Below are 21,449 nucleotides of genomic sequence, written 5' to 3' on the forward strand. Positions count from 1 at the left end.
AGCAGGACCAATGCTCGAACTACTGAGCTATCCCTCCCCCGTCATGCTATGGAGATCCACTGCACATCAGAGTGGGAAATATTGCTGAGTCTGTGCAGAATGAGAGACAAAGCACTGGCATAAGTAAGCCCCTCATAGTGAGATGTGAGATTTTGATAAATAGCCTTTCAAATAAAAGCTCTGGGTTTTGCATCTTTTACTCCTGAGTGGTGCAGATTCATGCAAGCAGGCTGTGATGCGGTGTTCATCGCCAAACAAGGCCTGAAGGGGTAAGTTATGCCAATTTACCTATAGGCTGCACATGGAGGAAAGCCAGGAAATGTTAAGGCCTAATTGGCCTAATCTTCATCTCCAGGCCTTGTGTGGGGTGGAAACCCCATCGCACAGGCCCACAAGCGTAAGTACAATTCAGATCTGAGTAAGGGTTGCAGCACTAGATCCATAAAATATCAAGTCAGCCAGCTATCTCTCATCAACATGGAAATGTGTTTGGCCCAGATCCTCAGAGGTATTTAGGTACATAGGCTAATATATACAAAAGGGACTTAGGCATAGGATGATCAGTGTCACAACACCTAACTTTTAGGCCACTAGGCAAAGCGATAGGCACCTTTGAATGCAATCCACAAAGCCAGCATGCTAGGAGCCAGTTAAGCCAGCCAGCGGGAGATGCAGACAACAGGGGCGTATCCTAAGTCCCATGCTTCTCTCAGAGTTCAGCACCTATCTCTGCTAGAGATCCATGAACTGAGGTAAGAAAGGCATTAGGCCACCTAAGCGGTGAATGGGCCTGATTTGACAGGTGTGCTCAGATGCCACCAACTGGATCAGGACTTTTAGATGAGTTTACACAAAACAGCTGGGGTGGGGGGGAGAAAGAGGGACAGAGAGCAGCTCTCTTATAACCTTTAGCCTAGTGGTTAGAGTCAGGCTGGGAAGAATGGAGGCCTGGGGGCTCACAGGACATGTGACCATGTCACCTGATACTGGAATCCATCTTAAACCTGGTGCTTTTCCATTTAGAAGGAGGGGTGGGGACCCAGAGAGAGACAAAGGATTCCCACCTTGTGCCAAAGCTATAAAAAGAGGTGGAGCCAGGGCCGCTCCAGGGTTTTGGCCGCCCCAAGCAGCCAAAAAAAAAAAAAAAAAAAAGCCGTGATCGGGATCGTGATCTGCGGCGGCAATTCAGCGGGAGGTCCTTCGCTCCGAGACGGAGTGAGGGACCGTCCGCCGAATTGCCAACGAATAGCTGGATGTGCTGCCTCTCTCCGGAGTGGCCGCCCCAAGCACCCGCTTGACAAGCTGGTGCCTGGAGACGGCCCTGGGTGGAGCAGGACAAGGGGGGTCCCAGTCATGTCAAATCCCCTGCTTTTCACCTACGATGCCTGCTGGAACTAAGAAGGTCTGTACCAGGGGAAAGGATTGGGCCCAGCCTAGGAAGGCATCTAGTCTGTGAAAGAAGCTTATTGGAACATCTCTGAGGGTGAGATATTACCTGTATCTGTTTCTTAATGTATTAGTCTTAGACTTGCGTGTTTTACTTGGTGACTTACTTTGTTCTGTATGTTATTACTTGAAACCACTTAAATCCTACTTTTTATACTTAATAAAATCACTTTCATTTATTAGTAAACCCAAAGTCAGTGATTAATACCTCGGGGAGCAAACAGTGTGCATATCTCTGTCAGTGTTATAGAGGGCGAACAATTTATGAGTTTACCCTGTATAAGTTTTATACAGAGTAAAACAAATTTATTTGGGATCCATTTCTTTAAGTAACGCCTTGCTTCTTTTGGGGCATTGGGGGGAGGGGCTTCTGCTTTTTTTTTTTTTGTAATTCCCCACCGGAGAGCGTGATTAGCTCCCGTTGTGCAATCTGCTAAAAAAAAGCTTTGGAAGGCTGCTTGCTGTGTCATTTTTTCCTTTAGCTTTCGAGCCTCGGAGCCCCCTGCCCTCGGCAAACCCTCCCTATCCAGCAGCAGTCACCCAAGCTGATGGCTTTGTAAAACCGCTTTATTATCCAATAACAAGAAACAAAACAGAGGCAATTCCCTGAGGAAAATTGAGCTAAAGCTGAGAAAGGGGCTAGAACTGAAAGAAAACAGCAGTGGGGTCGGTAACGACACCCTGCCCGTGTCTAGCGCTTTCCGGCCAGAGATCGCCAAGTGCTATACACAGGAGGGCACTCAGGGCAGGATCATTACCCCTCTTGCACAGATGGGGAAACTAAGGCTGTGAGTTGCCCATGGGCAGGCAGACCCCAGATCGCCTCCCTCCCAATTCTGTTCTCTATCTGCTAGGCCGACCTCCCTCCTGAAAGCCAACACAGCCTGGAAAATCGAAGCTACAATTAAACTGCCCCAGAAATGCCCAGATCCAGTGGCCCAAGTGGGGCCTGCCCCAGGGCTCTGCTGCGGGGTGGGAGGAGGGGTAGGAGTCAGGATGCCTGGGTTCTCCTGGGTTTCCCCAGCTAATGGAGGTGGGTGAACACTGCCTGGGGCGTGAGCGGTGGACTCTTATTGAGATCCAAGTTGCGGCGGCGCGGAGGGGAGTGTGGACGGCAGGGATCTCGGCCGTGCTGTTACAATAGTCCTTGGGCTGTTATAATAGTCGCCGGCATCGTCTGAGGGGCAGGGAATCTCCTCGGCACATGGGATTTCCTGCCGGGGACACAGAAAGAGAAACAGATTGTGTGAAAGAGACAGGGCCGGTGCTACCATTTAGGCAAACTAGGCGGTTGCCTAGGGCACCAAGATTTGGGAGCGCCAAAAAGCGGTGCCCCCAATTTTTTTTTACATTGTTCCTATGCCCCCTCCCCGAGCGCGCGGTCGCCGCTCCACTTCTCCCGCCTCCCAGGCTTGCTGCGCCAATCAGCTGTTTGGCACTGCAAGCCTGGGAGGGAGGAGAATTAGAACGGGGGCGGCATGCTCGGGGAGGAGGCGGAGCAGAGGTGAGCTGGGGTGGGGAGCTGCCACATGGCTACCCGGGGGGGGGGCTGCCATCGGGGGGGGGGTGCCTCAGGGCGGGGGAGCTGCTGCAGAGCTGGGGTGGGGGTGTGCAAGGTGGAAGTTTCGTCTAGGGCGCAAAACTTCCTTGCACCGGCCCTGGAAAGAGGGGACACTCCCCCAGCAGGAGACCTGTGTGTGATGTCTGCCTGTACCTGCAGTAATGGGGGCAGGGCAGAGAAGTGGGATCAAGGACTCTTGAATTCTATCCCCAGCTCTGGGAGGAGAGTGGGGTCTAGTGGTTAGAGCGGGGGGTGGGTCTGGGAGCCCGGACTCCTGTGTTCCAAGCCCACCTTTACCGCCCTGCAGAGCTGTGAACTGCAGTTACCTGGTGCACTAACAACGAGCATCCCCGACTGTATTTGGGGAGACATCTCCCAGCCTCCTGTGCCAGGGCAGGATCTGGCTATTGGATGTGAAGGAGAATCTCCCCTGAGCCATTATCGGGATGGGGTCTATGACACATGCTCAGGTTGTGCTGATTCCGTCCAGCTGGGGTCAGGGGTTCACTCGGGGGGGGTGCGGGCAAAGGCTGCAGCTGCCTACTCAACTCCAGGCAGTATGTGGGAGCAGTGGGGACCCAGGGGTTAACTGACCCCCCCCCCACTGACCTCATACAGCGAGTCTCTCTGTGGAGCACTGGGGTCCTCTCTGCTGCCCCCTGGGGAAGGAGACACAATTATCCGCTTTCACTCTTTATTTTCCTTCTTTAAACATTTCCCCCAAAATCAATCGTTTCCCCCCTCTGGCAACGCCCTCCGCCCCCCCCCCCCCACAAAGCAGGCCGCTTCCTCCAACCCTCCCACACACAGTGCAGGGCTCAGCCCCTCCAGGAGGGGGCGGCAGAGACACACACACACACACACACACACACACACACACAGAGCAGTGGGTTGATTTCCTTCACACGCCCACACTCCAGTTTTCCACAATGCAGCCAGAGCAGCCCCTTTTCCTGCCCCTCCCCCAATTCCCACCCCGGGGGGTCCCTTACCCTGCTGACTCCCCCCCAGTTCTTTCCGTTGACGGAGTCTCCTGGCCAGACAATAAACCCCGAGGTTGCTCAGGAGGAAGAGCAGCAGGACCCCTGCTCCGAAGCCTGCCATGGGGCCAGGGCTCAGCTGGTACCAGTCACTGCCGTCTGTGGGGGGCAGGGATGGAGAATAGGGTCATTAGCTCCAGTGTCATGCAGGGTGCAGTGGGGCGGGCACAGGGGAGATGGGGAGGTGGGAGCTGGTTGAGGGGGCAGCATAGTCCTAGGGGGGACAATGAAGGCCAGTCTCAGTGGAGGGGGCAGGAACGAAGCTGGGTTTTTAACCAGGAGAATTTCCCTCCCAAGTGTTTATTGGACATTGGAGTTTCTTCCAGGTTCATAAAACCTCCAATCTCCTCTTATCACAATAGCACCTAGAAGCCTCCGCTGAGATCAGGGCCCCATTGTGCCGGGCACTGCCCAGACACACAACCAGAGACAGTCCCTGTCCCTGCTGAGATCACAGACTCAGAGCGAGACACAGACCCTGCCCCAAGTGAGACCAGAGCCCCCTTGTGTGGGCAGCTGCACAGGCCAATGGAAGAAAAAATGTGAATGATCACAAAAATGTGTGTATTTCTGTTTTGCTGGGTACAAAATGGAGCCGTTTCCCCCACTTTTGCCCCAAAAAGTTTTGGGAATTTGGTATTTGAAACTTTTGCTAAACTGTGAATCAAACATTCCCTCCAAATTTTCATCCATTGTTTTATCTGTATTTTGATCAAAGATGGTTCTGTTCAGCCATCATAATTGTCTGTTTCCCAAAAACCTAAACAATTTTGTTTGCCAATCTCCCCCCCCCCCACACTATTTTCTGTTTAAAAGTTTATTTAACTTTAATTGATTATAATTTTCAACAATTGCCCCATGGGTGGCGGGTATCATAGGACGTGGCTGAGAGGCTGGGGCAGGCAGGCTGGGGCCTGTGCTCGTGAGGCCTGGGGCTGGGGCCGCTGGGGGTGGGGCCATGCAATGCTGCCCGGTGCCGGGGTTGGGGGCACTCTGGGACTGGAGGTGTATGGGGGGAGCCGGCGGCCACAGGTGGGGGGCAGGGACACACACAGACACAGAGCAGGGCTCAGCTCCTCCAGCAGGGGGCAGCAGGAACACACCCACCCGGGCTCTGGGCTCCGGGCTCCAAGGGAGGCAGAAGGGGAGGGGGCGTTCTCGGGCAGCGAGGGAGGGGCCGGGGGCTAGGCTCCCCCAACAGCTCATTCACCCACCGCCCCTGAATTGCTCTTTCAAAACACTGTAGGTAAAAATGGAGGTGAAAAATGTAATGAAAAGTCCGGCAAAGAGCTAATTTTGAGGGGGGCAAACCAGATATTTTTCCTGATGATTAAAAAATATTAAATTTCAACTAAGTGTACGTTATTTGAACGGGTGTTTCTCGGCCTGTGACAGGTTGATTTGCAATGTCATTCGGCCGCTAGATGGCTCTGTGGACAGAGATACTGGAGCCTGGTCAACAAAGCGGACCCAGCTGGAGCACGAGCTGGGAGCTCGTTTATTTTGGTTGGCCTTGCAGAAGGACTGTGCGGGGTTCAGCCATGGTGCATGGGGGACTCTAAGCCATTCCCTGGCTATGTAATGTGTAATGTGGAGTCAAATGCACCCAGTACTTACACACAACAGTGATGGTGAGTGGCAGGGAGGTGGATTTCCCTAGGATGTTGTGCACCTCACACTGATACTTTCCCCCATCAGCCACCTGGACGCCCGGGAAAGCCAGTTCTGCCTGTGCCCACCCCAGCCGCTCGCCATCCTTGTACCAGGAGAAGCCCAATCCGCCAAAAGCGCTGGTGTCCAGCCGGCACGTCAGGGACAGGGGTTCCCCCGTGCTGCGATGAGGGCCTGGGGTGGCCACCACATGCACCACAGGGGGGCTGCAGAGGAAGCGGAATGAGATATGACCTAATGACGCTCCCGTAGGATGGCAGCTGGGGGCTTAGGCGCAGCATGGCATGGGGCGGAGGGGCTCCATGGCTCCGCCCCCAGTGCTCTAGCCCCACTCCCATATCCAAGTGGTGGCGAAAGGAAGGCCCCTGTCCCCTCCCATTTGTGAACCTGGTTCCACCCCCATGGCTGTGGCCATGCCCCCAACTGGAATGTCAGTGACAGAAAGGCCCCCCAATCTGTGCTCTCCTGCTCTGCCCCCATGGCTGTGGTCCCGCCCCCATTTGGAATGTAGGTGAGACAAGGACCCCTCCCATCGGTGCTCCTTGGCCCCACCCCCAGGGCTGTGGCCCCGCCCTGGCACTGGCTACTCACCAAGGATGGCCACATAGGTGGTGGGGGATATGGCCAGGTAGGCATGCCCTATGTCGGAGACCCACTTCATGCAGGTGTAATTGCCCCCGTGAGACAAGGTTGCCCCTTCAATCTGCTGAGAGGGGCCCATGGGCAGGTCCTCGTAGTTGTGAATCCAGAAGTAGACCTGGTCCAGCGACCCGCTGTCCCCCACACATCTCAGCGTGAACGAGTCGCCCTCCCTGATCGGGTCTGGGACGTCCATGTCCACCAGGACCTTCAGGCGGGGGGGCCGGCCTGAAAAGGCCATTGGAGATGGGTCAGACCCAGCACCCCCTAGAGGGGAAAGGCCCCGTGCCCCATTCCTTGCCCCTCTGAGCCAACCAGTCTCACACCCTGGGGCCGGATGGGAGCTGGCGCCCCCTAGAGGGGAAAGGTCCCGTATCCCATTCCCCACCCCCAGCACCAGCCAAACCCCTGCCCTCAGACCGGATTAGAGTCAGTGCCTGCTAGAGGGGAAAGGCCCCGTGCCCCATTCCCTGCCCCCCAGCCAGCCCCTGCCCTGGGGCCTGATGGGAGCTGCCACCCCCTAGAAAGGAAAGGCCCCATACATAATGCAACTCACCTGTGGCTGGGGGCTGGGACCCTTTGGGGAGGCACCTATTCCGGTAGCCCTGCACCCGGCACTCCAGCGCCGCCCCCCGGTGCTGCCAGATGATGCGCATCCTCAGCCTATTGCTTGTGCCAGCTTCAGTTTCCTCCAGGATCCGCGCGCCGGCTCCGTCGTACCAATGCAGGCCGGAGGAGGCGCAGCGCTCGGAGATGGAGCAGATCAAGTTGCCGTTCAGGGCTCCGGCGGTCCTAGTAATGCTATATTTGACCCTGCAGGGATGTTCTGTGCAGGGTGTGTGAGGGGGGAGTCAGTCACTGCTGGGGGCACGGCCATGGGCACAGCCACCTCCAGTCACAAGCCACTGCCCCTTCTTTGAGAGCGGCCTCAAGACCAGGTGGGGGTGTGACCTGTACCAGGCTCCCCTCCCAGAGCTGGGAGAGAACCCAGGAGTCCTGACTCCAGTTTAGGCTTCCTCTAACCACCAGACTCCACTGTTTCTTCACAGCTTTGCAGAATGTGGTCATCTGATTTGAGTGAAATGTTATGAGAGGTGTACAGCAACCGTCCTTGGGGATGGCTCGATGGGCGCTGAGGTGCAGCCACCTCTGGGGCAGGGCATCTGGGGAGCAGCCACACATAACGCCGTGCGGGGTCAGGCTGGGTTGTTGGTGAACCGTTTCTGCAAGAGGAGCCGGGGATTACCTGACACCGTGAGGCACACGGCTCGGGGGCTTCTCCAGCTTTGGCTCTGGGTCTGGAACTCAAAGGAGTAGGCGCCCCCGTCGCCGAGCGCCAGCGGGTTGAGGCGCAGGGTGCAGTCGTGGTGCAGGTCACCCAGGAACTGGGCGCGCTCGGCCTTGTCATAGCCCTGCCCCGCTGCTGCGGTGAGCTGCACAATTCTCTCCTTGTCCCGGCTCCAGGTCACGGCTCTGACGAGCTGCCCCTCGGGGTAGGTGTAAGAGCAAGGGATCGTCACGCATGAGCCGCTCCATCCGGTCAGGGGGCCCACGGGCAGGGTCACCCCCCAGTCCTGGCAGCCGGCACCTGGAGGGGAAGCAGCACCCTGCTATCTGCAACACCATGCTCCCTAGTCCTGCCCTGGGACATTGGGGCCAGCCCTGACTGCCAGAGGAGAGCCCCCCCCCCTGCAGCACGGCACCCCATGGCGCTGCCCTAGGGTATTGGGGCCAGTCCTCACTGCCAGAGGAGACCCCCACCCCGCTCCCTGCAGCACAACGCCCCCTAGTACTGCGCTGGGGTATCGAGGCCAGCCCTGACTGCCAGAGGAGAGCCCCCACCTCGCTGTCTGCAGCACAGCGCCCCCTAGAGGTTGCAACTGAACCCCAGTCATTCCAGATGCCCCCTGCTGGATTCCAAGCATTGGCAGGTGGAGCCATCGCCATGGCAGAGTCTCCCAAGTTCCCGGCTCCCTGTTCATCCCCGTTACTGCATCCCAGCCCCAGCGCAACCAGAACCACTCACCGGTCAGGATGGAGAGGGCCAGCAGCAGCAGGGCCTCCATCTCCTCCAGGGTGAACACTGACGTGGGGCCTACAAGAAAAGGGAACCAGATTTGGGCCCGGGAAAGGTTCCTATGAAAACGTTTTCAGCACAAAGGGTGTCCCAGAAATGCTACGAGTTCCATAGTGAGGCTGGGCTGGGGGCTGAGGCAGGAGATCTTGGATCTAGTCACAGCTGGAGCCCGATGTAGGAGTCGCATATTCATTCTATTGATTACTTCAGAATTCCAGGTGAGGTCTGACAGGTTCGTGTCCCCAGGTCAGGCTCAGGATTATGGAAACTGGGGTTCAGCTGGGAGCCCCGATGGGCACAGCTGTGACACTCGCACTTGAGGAATTATTCGCACATTTAGCAAAGTCACAAAGGCTCCAGCCCAGCGAGGTAGATAGAGAGACGGCAGCGTGTCCCTCCGAACCGTCCCGTGCAGAACAACCCAGACTGTCAGCCAGTATCTTCCTTCTCACCATCACCTTCCTCGTTGTCACCCCAGTCGTCACCCCGGCACCTTCCAAGGGCTACATTGCGCTCTCCTCCTGCCCGCAGGCTGGGATGCGACTTGTACATGATGTTACGCTGACATCACCCTGCCTAATGCCTGTTCTGTAGGGGTGTCTCCCCTCTTCCTTATGTGTATCTCCTCCCACTACCAGTGCTGGGGGCCCTTCTCCCATAGGTCATGGCTCTCTGGTGGTCAGACAGCAGCCGATGGTCCCATGCTAAACTATCCGCAAGATGGTGTTAGCTCATGTTCCTGGTGTCGTTGTGGACAAAGCTCCCCCTTAAACTCTCTGTTCCCACATCCCCAAAACCTAGGGGTCACGGTTGGGCCATTTATCTGTGCCAAAGTTCAAAGGCCCCAAGCCTTATGCTAACTGCTGACGCCAGCGTCTCACAGGAGACAGGCCTGCGCGTTGCTTGCATTACTGCCCCATCAAATAAATGCTAAAGCTAGTTCTATGGGCTACACAACGCTGCCACAGGGCCCCATGTGACCACGAGCAAGCCACGCCGCTCCATGCCTCAGTTTCCCCACCTGTACAAGGTGGATACAAATCCTACTTTTGTTCCTTTACCCTTCAAACGTTTTTGTGGCAAGGACTGTCTCTTGCTGTGTGTCTGGGCAGCGCTTGGCACGAAGGGGCCCTGATCTCAGCTGGGGCAGGGCCTGTCTCTTGCTGTGTGTCTGGGCAGCGCTTGGCACGAAGGGGCCCTGATCTCAGCTGGGGCAGGGCCTGTCTCTTGCTGTGTGTCTGGGCAGTGCCTGGCACGAAGGGGCCCTGATCTCAGCTGGGGCAGGGCCTGTCTCTTGCTGTGTGTCTGGGCAGCGCTTGGCACGAAGGGGCCCTGATCTCAGCTGGGGCAGGGCCTGTCTCTTGCTGTGTGTCTGGGCAGTGCCTGGCACGAAGGGGCCCTGATCTCAATTGGGCCATTAGACGTGTAGATAAATTTCTGATAATTTTCATATGACTTTACATTGTGCCTCTTCATATAACCTTGTGGTGGGTCTACCCACGTGTGACCTCTGTTTTCATGGGACTTTGTATCAAAACCTCATTTAGAAACTTTGCATTGCCCTTGGTATAATATTATAGCCCCTAAGGATAGAATAAAATAGAAGAAAAATTTCTGTTTGCTAGCAGTAGAACAAGAGCTCTCCCCCCCCCCACTCTTAATCAATTGCCCTGTTGAATGAATGAGGTGTGAATGAGCAAGGCATGAAAGGCAGCACCTCCAGACAGCCTCAACTGTTGGAGAGGGGCTGGGAGCCAGACCCAAGGACAATAAAACGTGTCAAGTGGGCTCATTAAAGAGAAGCAGACATACTGACGGCCTCGGGGGTTAGAAGCAAGCACCTTCTTTTGGAAACACCCTCTTTGCACCATTGGGACAACACTCAAAAGAAAGCAGCACAAAGGATCGATGAACACAGACACAGAGTTTGAATCTGGTATAGATTTGCATAAGAGGAAAGCTGCTATAAAAGTGAGGTGTCTTGCAGAGGACCCCGGGTCTCGTCTTGTCAACATGGGAGCATCGATCCGGATCGGCAGAAGCCCGGCTCCACCCCCTCCCCCATCTAACTCACCTGGCCAGTGAAGTTAAGGGGAGCAACTAATTGGTAACAACAAGACGGAGTGTGTTTGTGTGTGTGTGTGAGTGTAAGTGTAATATATTATATGCATATAATACAGTGTTAATGAATACATGTATTACTAATAAATGTGGCGTTTTGCCTTATTCCCCTTGAAAAGATCCTGTGCAGTACTTTAAGTACAACATTTTGGTGGAGAATGCAAAAGGGGGAGCAAGCATAGAACCCACAGTTATTATAAAACTGGTGTGCACACCGCCAGCTTTAGCAAGCCTGGCACTAGAGGAAAAAGAGCGTAAACTTTCAGTTAATTAACCAAACTCTGAAGGATATAGGAGTTTAGGTTTAAATTGTGTTCATGACTGAGCTAAAGAGGAGAACTTAGTGTTTCTCACTCTGATCCGGGGAAGGATTTGTATAATTGGTGTATGAACCCTCGGTGGTAGCAGACCGAGTAATACAGAGGGAGCTTAGCGTCTCTCCCTCTGGCCCAGAGTGGGTTAAAATCATAAAATGCAGATCTTGTGTTGTTAAACCAAACTCTGAAGGATATAGGAGTTTGGGCAGTGTAGTGTGGTTTATGTTTGTTTGGTTTTTGTAAGTAATATTGTGGTAATTTCACAATTTAAAAAAAATGTTTAAGAAACAGGACCAGGAAGGGTGGGGGCTAGTTGGAAAGCCCACCCTCCTTGCTAAATTAGTAGTGAAACAAGGCTTGTGCCCACGAAAAAAAACTGTTTATTGAAAAAAGCAGGATCGGGCCCAGGCAAGCAATAGATAAAGAAACTGAAAAACAGGTTGGGTACAGAGAGTTAAAACAGCACTCTCAAATCTTAAAGCAGCAGTGAGATCAGGAAAAGAAACATTTGAGACCCCAGAAGGGGGCAGACCTTTGGGACCCCTCTGGAGATTGGGAAGGGGGATATTTGGGTAAATTCCTCCTCCCAGGGCCAAAATGCCATTGAAACAGTTAACAACAGTGCCTGCTTCTGCCTCAGATCTCCAGGCCATGGCAAAATGGCTGGAGATTTTAAAACAAAAATTTTTTTCTAGATGGAGTGTTAACGCCCTTTTACTGAGAGAAAGGGAGGATTTACACTCACAAAAAATGCACCACTTAATTAGCATTTGTGCAGCCCCAAGTACCAAACACACTGTGGCAGAGACCAAGCAGGTTCTGCCAGGGTGAAAGCACTGTGCTAATTTGTTTCCAAGCTTCTGTCTTTCAGGCTCTGAACCAGAACATCAGGAGAGCTGGTACCAGCTGAAGAGTTATAAAATACCATGGTTATAGTGTCATGACAGAGTCTGTGTTCAGTGTTGCATGTTCTGTGTCTGTCTCTAGTGGTGTCCTGTGCTAGCATTGGGTCTAAAAAAAGAGGGGATACTACACTAGACAGGGCAAATGTCTTTTCCTCTCTCTACTTCCCCCATCTCCATCCAACTTATCAATCACCCCTTGTGTCCAAAAGACTTGGGTCCCCAGTGCATCAGGGTTATTTTGTTTTGTTTTGTCAGGTTTTCTAATAATCATTTTGTTGTTGGTTTTTTTGTTCTTAATACATTTGTATTGTTAGTTACATTTGCTTGTATTATTATTCATTCCACACTTTCCTCTATGCACTCTAATTCTATTTCCCCAAGCCCTAAAGGGTAGTTCTTGGGCCCCCATAACCTGTAAGACCTTGGCCCATAATTGTATGGCCCCATCTTTCAGGTCCCCAGAAACCTCTGAGAACAACTGTTAAAAATAGGAAATTCTACAACATTTTAGCAACTAAATGTTAGTTTAAGTCCAAATCAGCTTAACCTTGCATAACAACTGTGGTACTCCTACAAAATCTTATTTGTTGTGTGTGCTTAAAAAGGTCCTGACCTCAGTGACTTTTATTGTTTGATGGCTATTGCAGCATCAAACTTGGGCCTCATTTTGTTTGTCAATGTACCCAGTTATTGTAATGGTAACGATTTTGTTGTATTTCCAATTATTATAATTATAATTGTTTGCATTTGTATTTGTTATATCTGGTGTTTAGTCAATTGTAATGGTTTTAGCTATATTCACCTGGTTATAATTGTTTGGTTTGTTTGCAACAAATACAAAAGATTTATATGGTGACCACTCAAGAATTGTTCTTGAGAGGTCAAAAGGGGGACAATGTAGATAAATTTCTGATAATTTTCATATGACTTTACATTGTGCCTCTTCATATAACCTTGTGGTGGGTCTACCCACGTGTGACCTCTGTTTTCATGGGACTTTGTATCAAAACCTCATTTAGAAACTTTGCATTGCCCTTGGTATAATATTATAGCCCCTAAGGATAGAATAAAATAGAAGAAAAATTTCTGTTTGCTAGCAGTAGAACAAGAGCTCTCCCCCCCCCCCACTCTTAATCAATTGCCCTGTTGAATGAATGAGGTGTGGATGAGCAAGGCATGGAAGGCAGCACCTCCAGACAGCCTCAACTGTTGGAGAGGGGCTGGGAGCCAGACCCAAGGACAATAAAACGTGTCAAGTGGGCTCATTAAAGAGAAGCAGACATACTGACGGCCTTGGGGGTTAGAAGCAAGCACCTTCTTTTGGAAACACCCTCTTTGCAGCATTGGGACAACACTCAAAAGAAAGCAGCACGAAAGACCAATGGACACAGACACAGAGTTTAAATCTGGTATAGATTTGCATAAGAGGAAAGCTGCTATAAAAGTAAGTTTCAGAGTAACAGCCGTGTTAGTCTGTATCCGCAAAAAGAAGAACAGGAGTACTTGTGGCACCTTAGAGACTAACAAATTTATTAGAGCATAAGCTTTCGTGGACTACAGCCCACTTCTTCGGATGCATATAGAATGGAACATATAATGAGGAGATATATATACACACATACAGAGAGCATAAACAGGTGGGAGTTGTCTTACCAACTCTGAGAGGCCAATTAATTAAGAGAAAAAAAACTTTTGAAGTGATAATCAAGCTAGCCAGTACAGACAGTGTGATAAGAAGTGTGAGAGTATTTACAAGGGGAGATAGAGTCAACGTTTGTAAGGTGTCTTGCAGAGGACCCCGGGTCTCGTCTTGTCAACATGGGAGCATCGATCCGGATCGGCAGAAGCCCGGCTCCACCCCCTCCTCCATCTAACTCACCTGGCCAGTGAAGTTAAGGGGAGCAACTAATTGGTAACAACAAGACGGAGTGTGTTTGTGTGTGTGTGTGTGTGTGAGTGTAATATATTATATGCATATAATACAGTGTTAATGAATACATGTATTACTAATAAATGTGGCATTTTGCCTTATTCCCCCTGAAAAGATCCTGTGCAGTACTTTAAGTACAACAGACGTGACCGTAACACATGTGGTAAATTGTAAGAACGACCGCGCGGTGTTTAGCTTTATTCAGCATCGCAGCTTCCTGCCTCGCCGAGGAGAACTGAGACGCTCCCAGCCCAGCTGCTTACTGCTACGTTCATTGATCTGCCCATCTTAACGCCAGAAGGGACCGTGGTGCCCAGGCAGTCTGCCCAGCCTGGAGACCTCCCCCCAGGGATCCCGGCTTCCAGCCCAGAGCTGATGGTCGAGCTAGAGCAGTGCTTTTAGGGACATCCGATCTCCATAGAAAGACTCCAAGGGCTGGAGACTCTGCCCTGTCCCTGGGGCAGTGATTCCCAGGGTCAGTTCCCCTCCCTGGGGAAAATCTGCCCCTTCTTCCCAGTCTCGATTTCTCTGGCTCCATCCCCCAGCCGTCAGCTCTCACTCTGCCCCTGTCTGTTGGGTTAACGAGCCCTCTGCTCCCCGAAACCTTCCCCTCACCAGCAGGGAGGTGCTGACAGACCAGGATCTTGTCCCCTCTGAGCCTTCTCCGGGTTAAACTCACTAGATCGAGCTCCTTCAGTGCTTGGCTCTCGGGCAGGTTTTCCAGCCCCTCGGATCGTCCCCGTTACTCTTCTTTGACACCTCCCCCATTTCCAGACACCCTGTTTGACATGCGGCCCCCCAGAGCTGGGCGCAGTCTCCCCAATGTCACGTCGAGCGGGGATCCCAGCTCCTACTCGCTATTCCCCTACGTCTCCAGCACAGGGTCACGCTCACCCTCTTAGCAGAGCATTGCCTACAGAGCTCATGGGCCATCTGGCTCCACCGGGACACCTGGGTCCTTCCCAGAGTCGCTGCTGAGCAGGGTACAGCCCCCAGCCTGGACATGATGGGCTCACCCAGCGTCCCAGGGGGCTGGCTCCCCCGCTGCCATACACAGTTCCTGTAGCTGGGGCCTTCTCTCTCTCCCCTGCTGAGAGTCCCCACAGAAGGAGTTCCCTGGATGCTGTTTACAACCACGTCTGTCCAGGCTGGGCCGGTGCTACCATTTAGGCAAAGTAGGGGGTTGTCTAGGGCGCCAGGATTTGGGGGCGCCAAAAAGCGGTGCCCCCAATTTTTTTTTACAGCGTTCCTACGCCCCCTCCCCGAGCGCGCGGTCGCCGCTCCACTTCTCCCGCCTCCCAGGCTTGCAGGGCCAATCAGCTGTTCGGCGCCGCAAGCCTGGGAGGGGAGGAGAATTAGAGCGGGGGCGGCATGCTCAGGGAGGAGGCGGAGCAGAGGGGAGCTGGGGTGGGGAGCTGCCGCATGGCTCCCTGGGGGGTGAGGTGCCGTGGGTGGGGGCACCTCAGGGCAGGGAGGGGAGCCGCCGGGGGGGTGCCTGAAGGGGGGGGGAAGCTGCCACAGGGCTGGGGGCGGGGCGCAAGGTGGAAGTTTCGCCTAGGGCGTGAAACTTCCTTGCACTGGCCCTGTGTCCAGGACTGGTGCACATACAGCAAAGAAACAAGTTGAACTGAAAATATACGCAGCGGCCACGGTGCTAATTTCTCCTCCTTCGGGTAACTGACCTACAAATTCCCAGAGGGGCAGCGGTATTCCTGTGTTTGCGCAGCTCCTAGCACACTGGGGGGCTTACCCGGGCTTGGGGCTCAGCACTACTACAGTGCAAATAATAACTAATAATAAACCTACAAGATCTTATATTTAAAAATTCAATTACTCCTTCGTCCAAACACCATATAACCCAGTTACCAGCTGCACACAGATGCTGTGCGGGGACAGCTCCCCTGGCACTGAGATGCAGCCTCCTCTGGGGTGGAGCAGCCGGGAAACACCACACATAACACCAGGCAGGGACGGCTCACCCGGTGCTAAGATTCAGCCATCTCTGGGGTGGAGCAGCTGGGTAAGAGCCACACATAATACCAGGGAGGGATGATTCACCAGGTGCTGAGCTGCAGCCACCTCTGGCACAGGGCAGCCGGGGAACAGTCGCACATAATGCCCCAGGGGGATGGCTCGCCCAGCGCTAAGAAGCAGCCACCTCTGGGGTGGGGCAACTGATACAACTTAGAAAATTTTTCACTTGACCACAGCTCAAAGAGCCTTCAGTTTAAGATGCTTTGAGACTCTAAACACAGCCTCTGTCTCTCCCCCCCACCCCCGTGTGACGTTATTGACATAAACTGGGACCATATAGATCATTGTTGCAATCAAGGTCCTGTAGTGGCACCCAAATCTTGTATAAAGGGGGTCAAATGGGGTGTCTAGGACAAGGTTATGGTTTACTGGTTATGATTATGCTGTCTATATGTGTGTATCAGTTTTGTAGTTAAAGTTATGAATATTGGCTCTATACTGTCTGTATGGCAAACTTATGCTATGCTTCTGGGTGACATCCCAGACAAGCTGAGATTAGCTCTGCCTAGCCTGCTTGATGGCCCATTAAGGACCATCAGCTCTACAATGGACCCATTGAGAGAAGGCAGATACGCCTTGTACCTCAGCAAAGTATGCAGGGACTGGCCCATGTGACTCCAGACTCCATTTTGCTGTAATTTTCCACAGTAAGAACAAAGAGGTGTTCTTACACCTGGAAAAGACTATATAAGGCTGATGCCTGATCTCCATCTGGTCTTCAATCCTGCTTCTTACCTCTGGAGGGACTTTGCTACAAACTGAAGCTCTAAACAAAGGACTGAGGACCCATCCCAGCGGGGGATGTATTCCAGAGACTTGATTTGAACCTGCAGTTTATTCCATCGCTGCTGCAAGCCTGAACCAAGAACTTTGCCATTACTGTATGTAATTGATTCCATTTAACCAATTCTAACTCTCATCTCTATCTTTTTCCTTTTATGAATAAACCTTTAGATTTTAGATTCTAAAGGATTGGCAACAGCGTGATTTGTGGGTAAGATCTGATTTGTATATTGACCTGGGTCTGGGGCTTGGTCCTTTGGGATCAGGAGAACCTTTTTCTTTTACTGGGGTATTGGTTTTTATAACCATTTGTCCCCATAACGTGTGGCACTGGTGGTAATACTGGGAAACTGGAGTGTCTAAGGAGATTGCTTGTGAGACTTGCGGTTAGCCAGTGGGGTGAGACCGAAGTCTTAGTCTGGCTGGTTTGGTTTGCCTTAGAGGTGGAAAAACCCCGGCCTTGGGCTGTAACTGCCCTATTTTAGCAATTTGTCCTGAGTTGGCACTCTCAGTTGGGTTCCGCCAGAACCGCATTGTCACACCCCTCGCACACACATACACACACAACCACACTCCAAACACAAGTTCCCGGGAGTGTGAGATTTCAGGAGCACAGCACTTACCCTGGCCCTGGGGCTGCGTTAGCCTCTGGGAGCCCCGTCCGACAGTAACCAGGGAGGCAGTGGGGTACGGCAGATAGACAAACATCCCTGCTTATGGATTTGTAACCCACTAGCCCGTGTGCTGGGCTGGCAGGGGCTGGGGCTCAGAGGAGGAAAAGGAATTGTGATAAAGACTTCCTGGCTCTTAATGGCACCAGGTTTGATCTTCACATGTCAAGAAAAGCTAGTGGTGAGAGGCGGGGGGTAGGGGATGGGCAGACTGGGAACCAGGACTCCTGGGTTCCATTTTCAGCTCTCAGAGCAGAATGGGGTCTAGTGGTTACAGCGATGGGCTAGGATCCAGGATTCCTGGATTCTATCCCAGCTCTAGGAGGGGAGTGGGGTCTAGTGGTTAGTGTGTGTGTGTGGGGGGAGGGGGGCGGGGCCTGGACTTCTGGGTTCTATCCCTGGTTCTAGGAGGGGAGTGGGGTCTGGTGGTTACAGCAGGGGGTGGAACTGGGAGTCAGGATTCCTGGGACAAAACCTGCAGAGGCTGGTTTGGAAAGGTCACAAGCGGGCGCTGGAAGCCGGTCCCCTGGGCAGGGCGCTGGCGGGAGTCCACAGTGGAGGAGCGAGGACTAGCTGGGTGAATTACGAGCGCCTGGCACATGCTGGCTGCTCTGCTTCCCCCCTGCCCTGAGCAGCCACCAATGTAAATCTTTGCCAGGCGCAGTTCACACCTAGACCCCCTGTTCTGCCTGCTGCTTTGCAGAATGTGCTCTGGGCCTTGGGCCTCCCATTCCAGGTTCCAGCCCCGGCAGGCCTAGTTGACATCTGGCTCTGTCTCACTCCCCCAGGGAGAAGTTAAGCCCTGCACGCCCAATGGGGAGCTTCACACCCAAGCAAGTGGGGAAACTGAGTCATCAAATTATTACAAAACCCTCCCCCCCCATTCTCCACCAACCTCCCCCCTAGGAAGGAGATTTGGGGGCGCAGAGGGCTCTTTAACCCAGCTGACAAAGGCAGAGTGAGACTTGATGGCAGGAGGATGAAGCCAGACAAATCCAGACTGGAAACGAGGAGCAGATTTTCCCCAGGGATGGAGCAGATTCTGCAGCCCTTGGAGTCTTTGCATTGAGATGGGGCGCTTCCCTCTAAAAGCTCTGCTCTAGCTCCACTACCAGATACGGGCTTGAAACAAAGGGGGCAGAATTAAGCGTGTTCTAGCTTGGCCACCGGATACGGGCTTGTAATCTATGACGGGCGCGGCTATGTCTATTGGTCTCTTGGAAAGGTCCATTCCTATTGGTAGCTGTCCAGTGGCAGTGAGTTCCACAGGCCTCGGCACATGCTGTGCAGGGCAGGAGGTCCTTGCGTTGGGAGCAGTGGCAGTGAACTGTGTGTGGTTGTGTCTCTGAGCACGATTGTGACTATTCCGGTGTGTGTGTGTGTGATTGTCCCTCTCTTTGGGGGGGTGGGCTAGTGTGTGCCCCTGGTGTGTCGTGTTTGAGTGTCTGGGATTGTGTGAGTCCCTTTGTGCATCAGCGTGTGTGACTGTCTGGCTGTGTGGAGTTGTGGAGGGATGTGTGTGTGTGTGTGTGTGTGTGATCTACTGCAGGATACAAAGTCCTGCAAAAGCATTTCCTAGCAGTTAGCCCAGCAACACACTAACACTGATACAAACACAGTGTCTCTCTCTCTCACACACACACACAGAGCAGGGCTCAGCCCGTCCAGCAGGGGGCGACAGGGACACACACATCTCCCTAGGGCCAGCTTGGATGATGATGATGATGAGGGGAGTGGGATCTAGTGGTCAGAGCAGGGTGGAAGCTGGGCACCAGGACCCCTGGGTACTATCCCTGGCTCTGGGAGCAGAGGGGGGTAGAGGTTAGAGCAGGGGGACTGGGAGCCAGGACTCCTGGGTTCCATAGTGGCAGGTGTTTTTTCTTGTGTCTCCCTCCCTAGAGATCCGAGCCCAGCCCCCTAGAGGAATCTGAGCAGCGTTGGGGGGTGGGGGGAAGGTTGCCCTGCCACTTCAGAGTCATGATTCGATCCCCCCCCTTGCCCCGGGCTCTGACATCACAGAAACTCCCCCCCGACACACACCCCCAAGTCAGAAAGTAGGAGCCTCTCCCCACATGAGGAGGAAGCTAGTGGGTTTCTTGTGGGTCTCTGGCAGAGGTGACAGCACCCACCAGACACCCTCTCCTGGCTGCAAGGAGACCCCCCTGCACAGCCCCCTGCCACGAGGGGCCCATGGCCACCCAGCCAGGGCCAGGAGGTGAGATGGGGTCGCAGTAGGAGAAATGGGGCAGAACTAGGAGCTGGCGCCAGGTTGGGGGCTGGCTACATGGGAAAAAAACCGTGCTGCTCTGTCTGTTCCAAGGTTATCGCTGAATACAGGTTTTGGGAATGACTTGAGGGAAATAGTTTGTTTCCAAACAGACTCCATATACCAAACAATGGTGCTAATACGCTCCCCCTGCGCCCCTCCCCCATCACCCCAGTATCTGAGCATCTTCCTAATCCGCAGGGTAGTTCCCCTCCCAGGCTCGGGCGAGAGTGGGAAGCGCCGCCAGCCCCATGTCCCGGCCGGGAGAACTGAGGCCCAGAGAGACTGAGTGATGTGCCCGAGGGACCCGGGAACGGGAGGCTGGGCCCGGATTCCTTTTCTGCCCTCCCGCCTCCCCGGTCCTGCCTGCGCCTGGGTCGCTGGGCGGTGCAGGGGCGGGGCCGAGGGGGAAGGGGGGGCCGAGGGCGGGGCCATGGAGGAAGAAGCGGTGCGGGATCAGGGCCCTGGGGAGAAGGGGGGGTGCGGGAGCTGAGCCTGGGGGGAAGGAGCAGTGCGGGGGTGGGGCCTCAGGGAAAGGGGCGGTGCAGGGGCGGGCCCTAGAGGAGAGGGGCAACGTGGGAGGAGAGATTCAGGGAAGGCGTGAGGGCGGGGACGAGGAGGGAAGGGCGGTGTGAGGGCGGGGCATCGGGGAAGGGGCGATGCGGGGACAGGGATTAGGGGGAATGAGCGGGGTTTAGGGGGAGGGGCAACGTGGGAGCGGGGATTCGGGGAAGGCGTGAGGGCGGGGACGAGGAGGGAAGGGCGGTGTGAGGGCGGGGCATCGGGGAAGGGGCGATGCGGGGACAGGGATTAGGGGGAATGGGCGGGGCATCGGGGAAGGGGCGATGCGGGGACAGGGATTAGGGGGAATGAGCGGGGTTTAGGGGGAGGGACAACGTGGGAGCGGGGATCCGGGGAAGGCGTGAGGGCGGGGACGAGGAGGGAAGGGCGGTGTGAGGGCGGGGCATTGGGGAAGGGGCGATGCGGGGACAGGGATTAGGGGGAATGAGCGGGGTTTAGGGGGAGGGGCAACGTGGGAGCGGGGATTCGGGGAAGGCGTGAGGGCGGGGACGAGGAGGGAAGGGCAGTGTGAGGGCGGGGCATCGGGGAAGGGGCGATGCGGGGACAGGGATGAGGGGGAATGGGCGGGGCATCGGGGAAGGGGCGATGCGGGGACGGGGATTAGGGGGAATGGGCGGGGTTTAGGGGGAGGGGCAACGTGGGAGCGGGGATTCGGGGAAGGCGTGAGGGCGGGGACGAGGAGGGAAGGGCGGTGTGAGGGCGGGGCATCGGGGAAGGGGCGATGCGGGGACGGGGATTAGGGGGAATGGGCGGGGTTTAGGGGGAGGGGCAACGTGGGAGCGGGGATTCGGGGAAGGCGTGAGGGCGGGGACGAGGAGGGAAGGGCGGTGTGAGGGCGGGGCATCGGGGAAGGGGCGATGCGGGGACAGGGATGAGGGGGAATGGGCGGAGCGGGGGCGGGGCCTGCAGGTGAAGGCGAAGCGTGAGGGAGGGGGCTCGGAGGAAGGGGGGCGGCCACGTTCCGGTGCTGGTGGCCCCCCCCCACTTTTAAGGACCAGAAATTCCCTCGCCCCTGCACACCCCCCGCCCCCAGAAAACTCCCCTTGATCCCCAGCCCGGCTCTCGCTGCCCGGCTCCCTGCGCTGAGCGCAGCAGCGGGGGGAGCGCAGGGCAGGGACGGGGCGGGCCGGGGGCTGGAGCAGTGGCGGAGGGACGCGCCCCGACGGGCTGGTTCCGAGAGCGGGGCTCCGGCAGCACGTGGCGCACCGCGTCTGTTGCAGGCAGGGAGAGCAGCAGACAGCGAGGGGAGGCGTCACACGTCAGTGGGCGGGGTTATGCAGATCAGCAATGTCTGGCGGCAACACAGAGCAGCCGGCTGAGCCCAAGGAAGCGGGCGGAGAGAATTCTCTGTGTGGGAGCAGAATTCGGTGTGGAGAGTTGGTGGTTTGAGTGAGTGTATCGGAGTC

At 54.7% G+C, this 21,449-nt stretch overlaps 1 protein-coding gene across 1 annotated transcript in view; it reads right to left on the reverse strand.

Moving 5' to 3' along the window:
* The window catches only part of LOC128827358 (HAUS augmin-like complex subunit 5), a 90,530-nt gene that overhangs the window by 49,398 nt on the left and 19,683 nt on the right, over nucleotides 1-21,449 (reverse strand).

The sequence above is a fragment of the Malaclemys terrapin genome, chromosome 21 (assembly GCF_027887155.1).
Source record: "Malaclemys terrapin pileata isolate rMalTer1 chromosome 21, rMalTer1.hap1, whole genome shotgun sequence".
In the NCBI taxonomy this organism is placed as follows: Eukaryota; Metazoa; Chordata; order Testudines; family Emydidae; genus Malaclemys; species Malaclemys terrapin.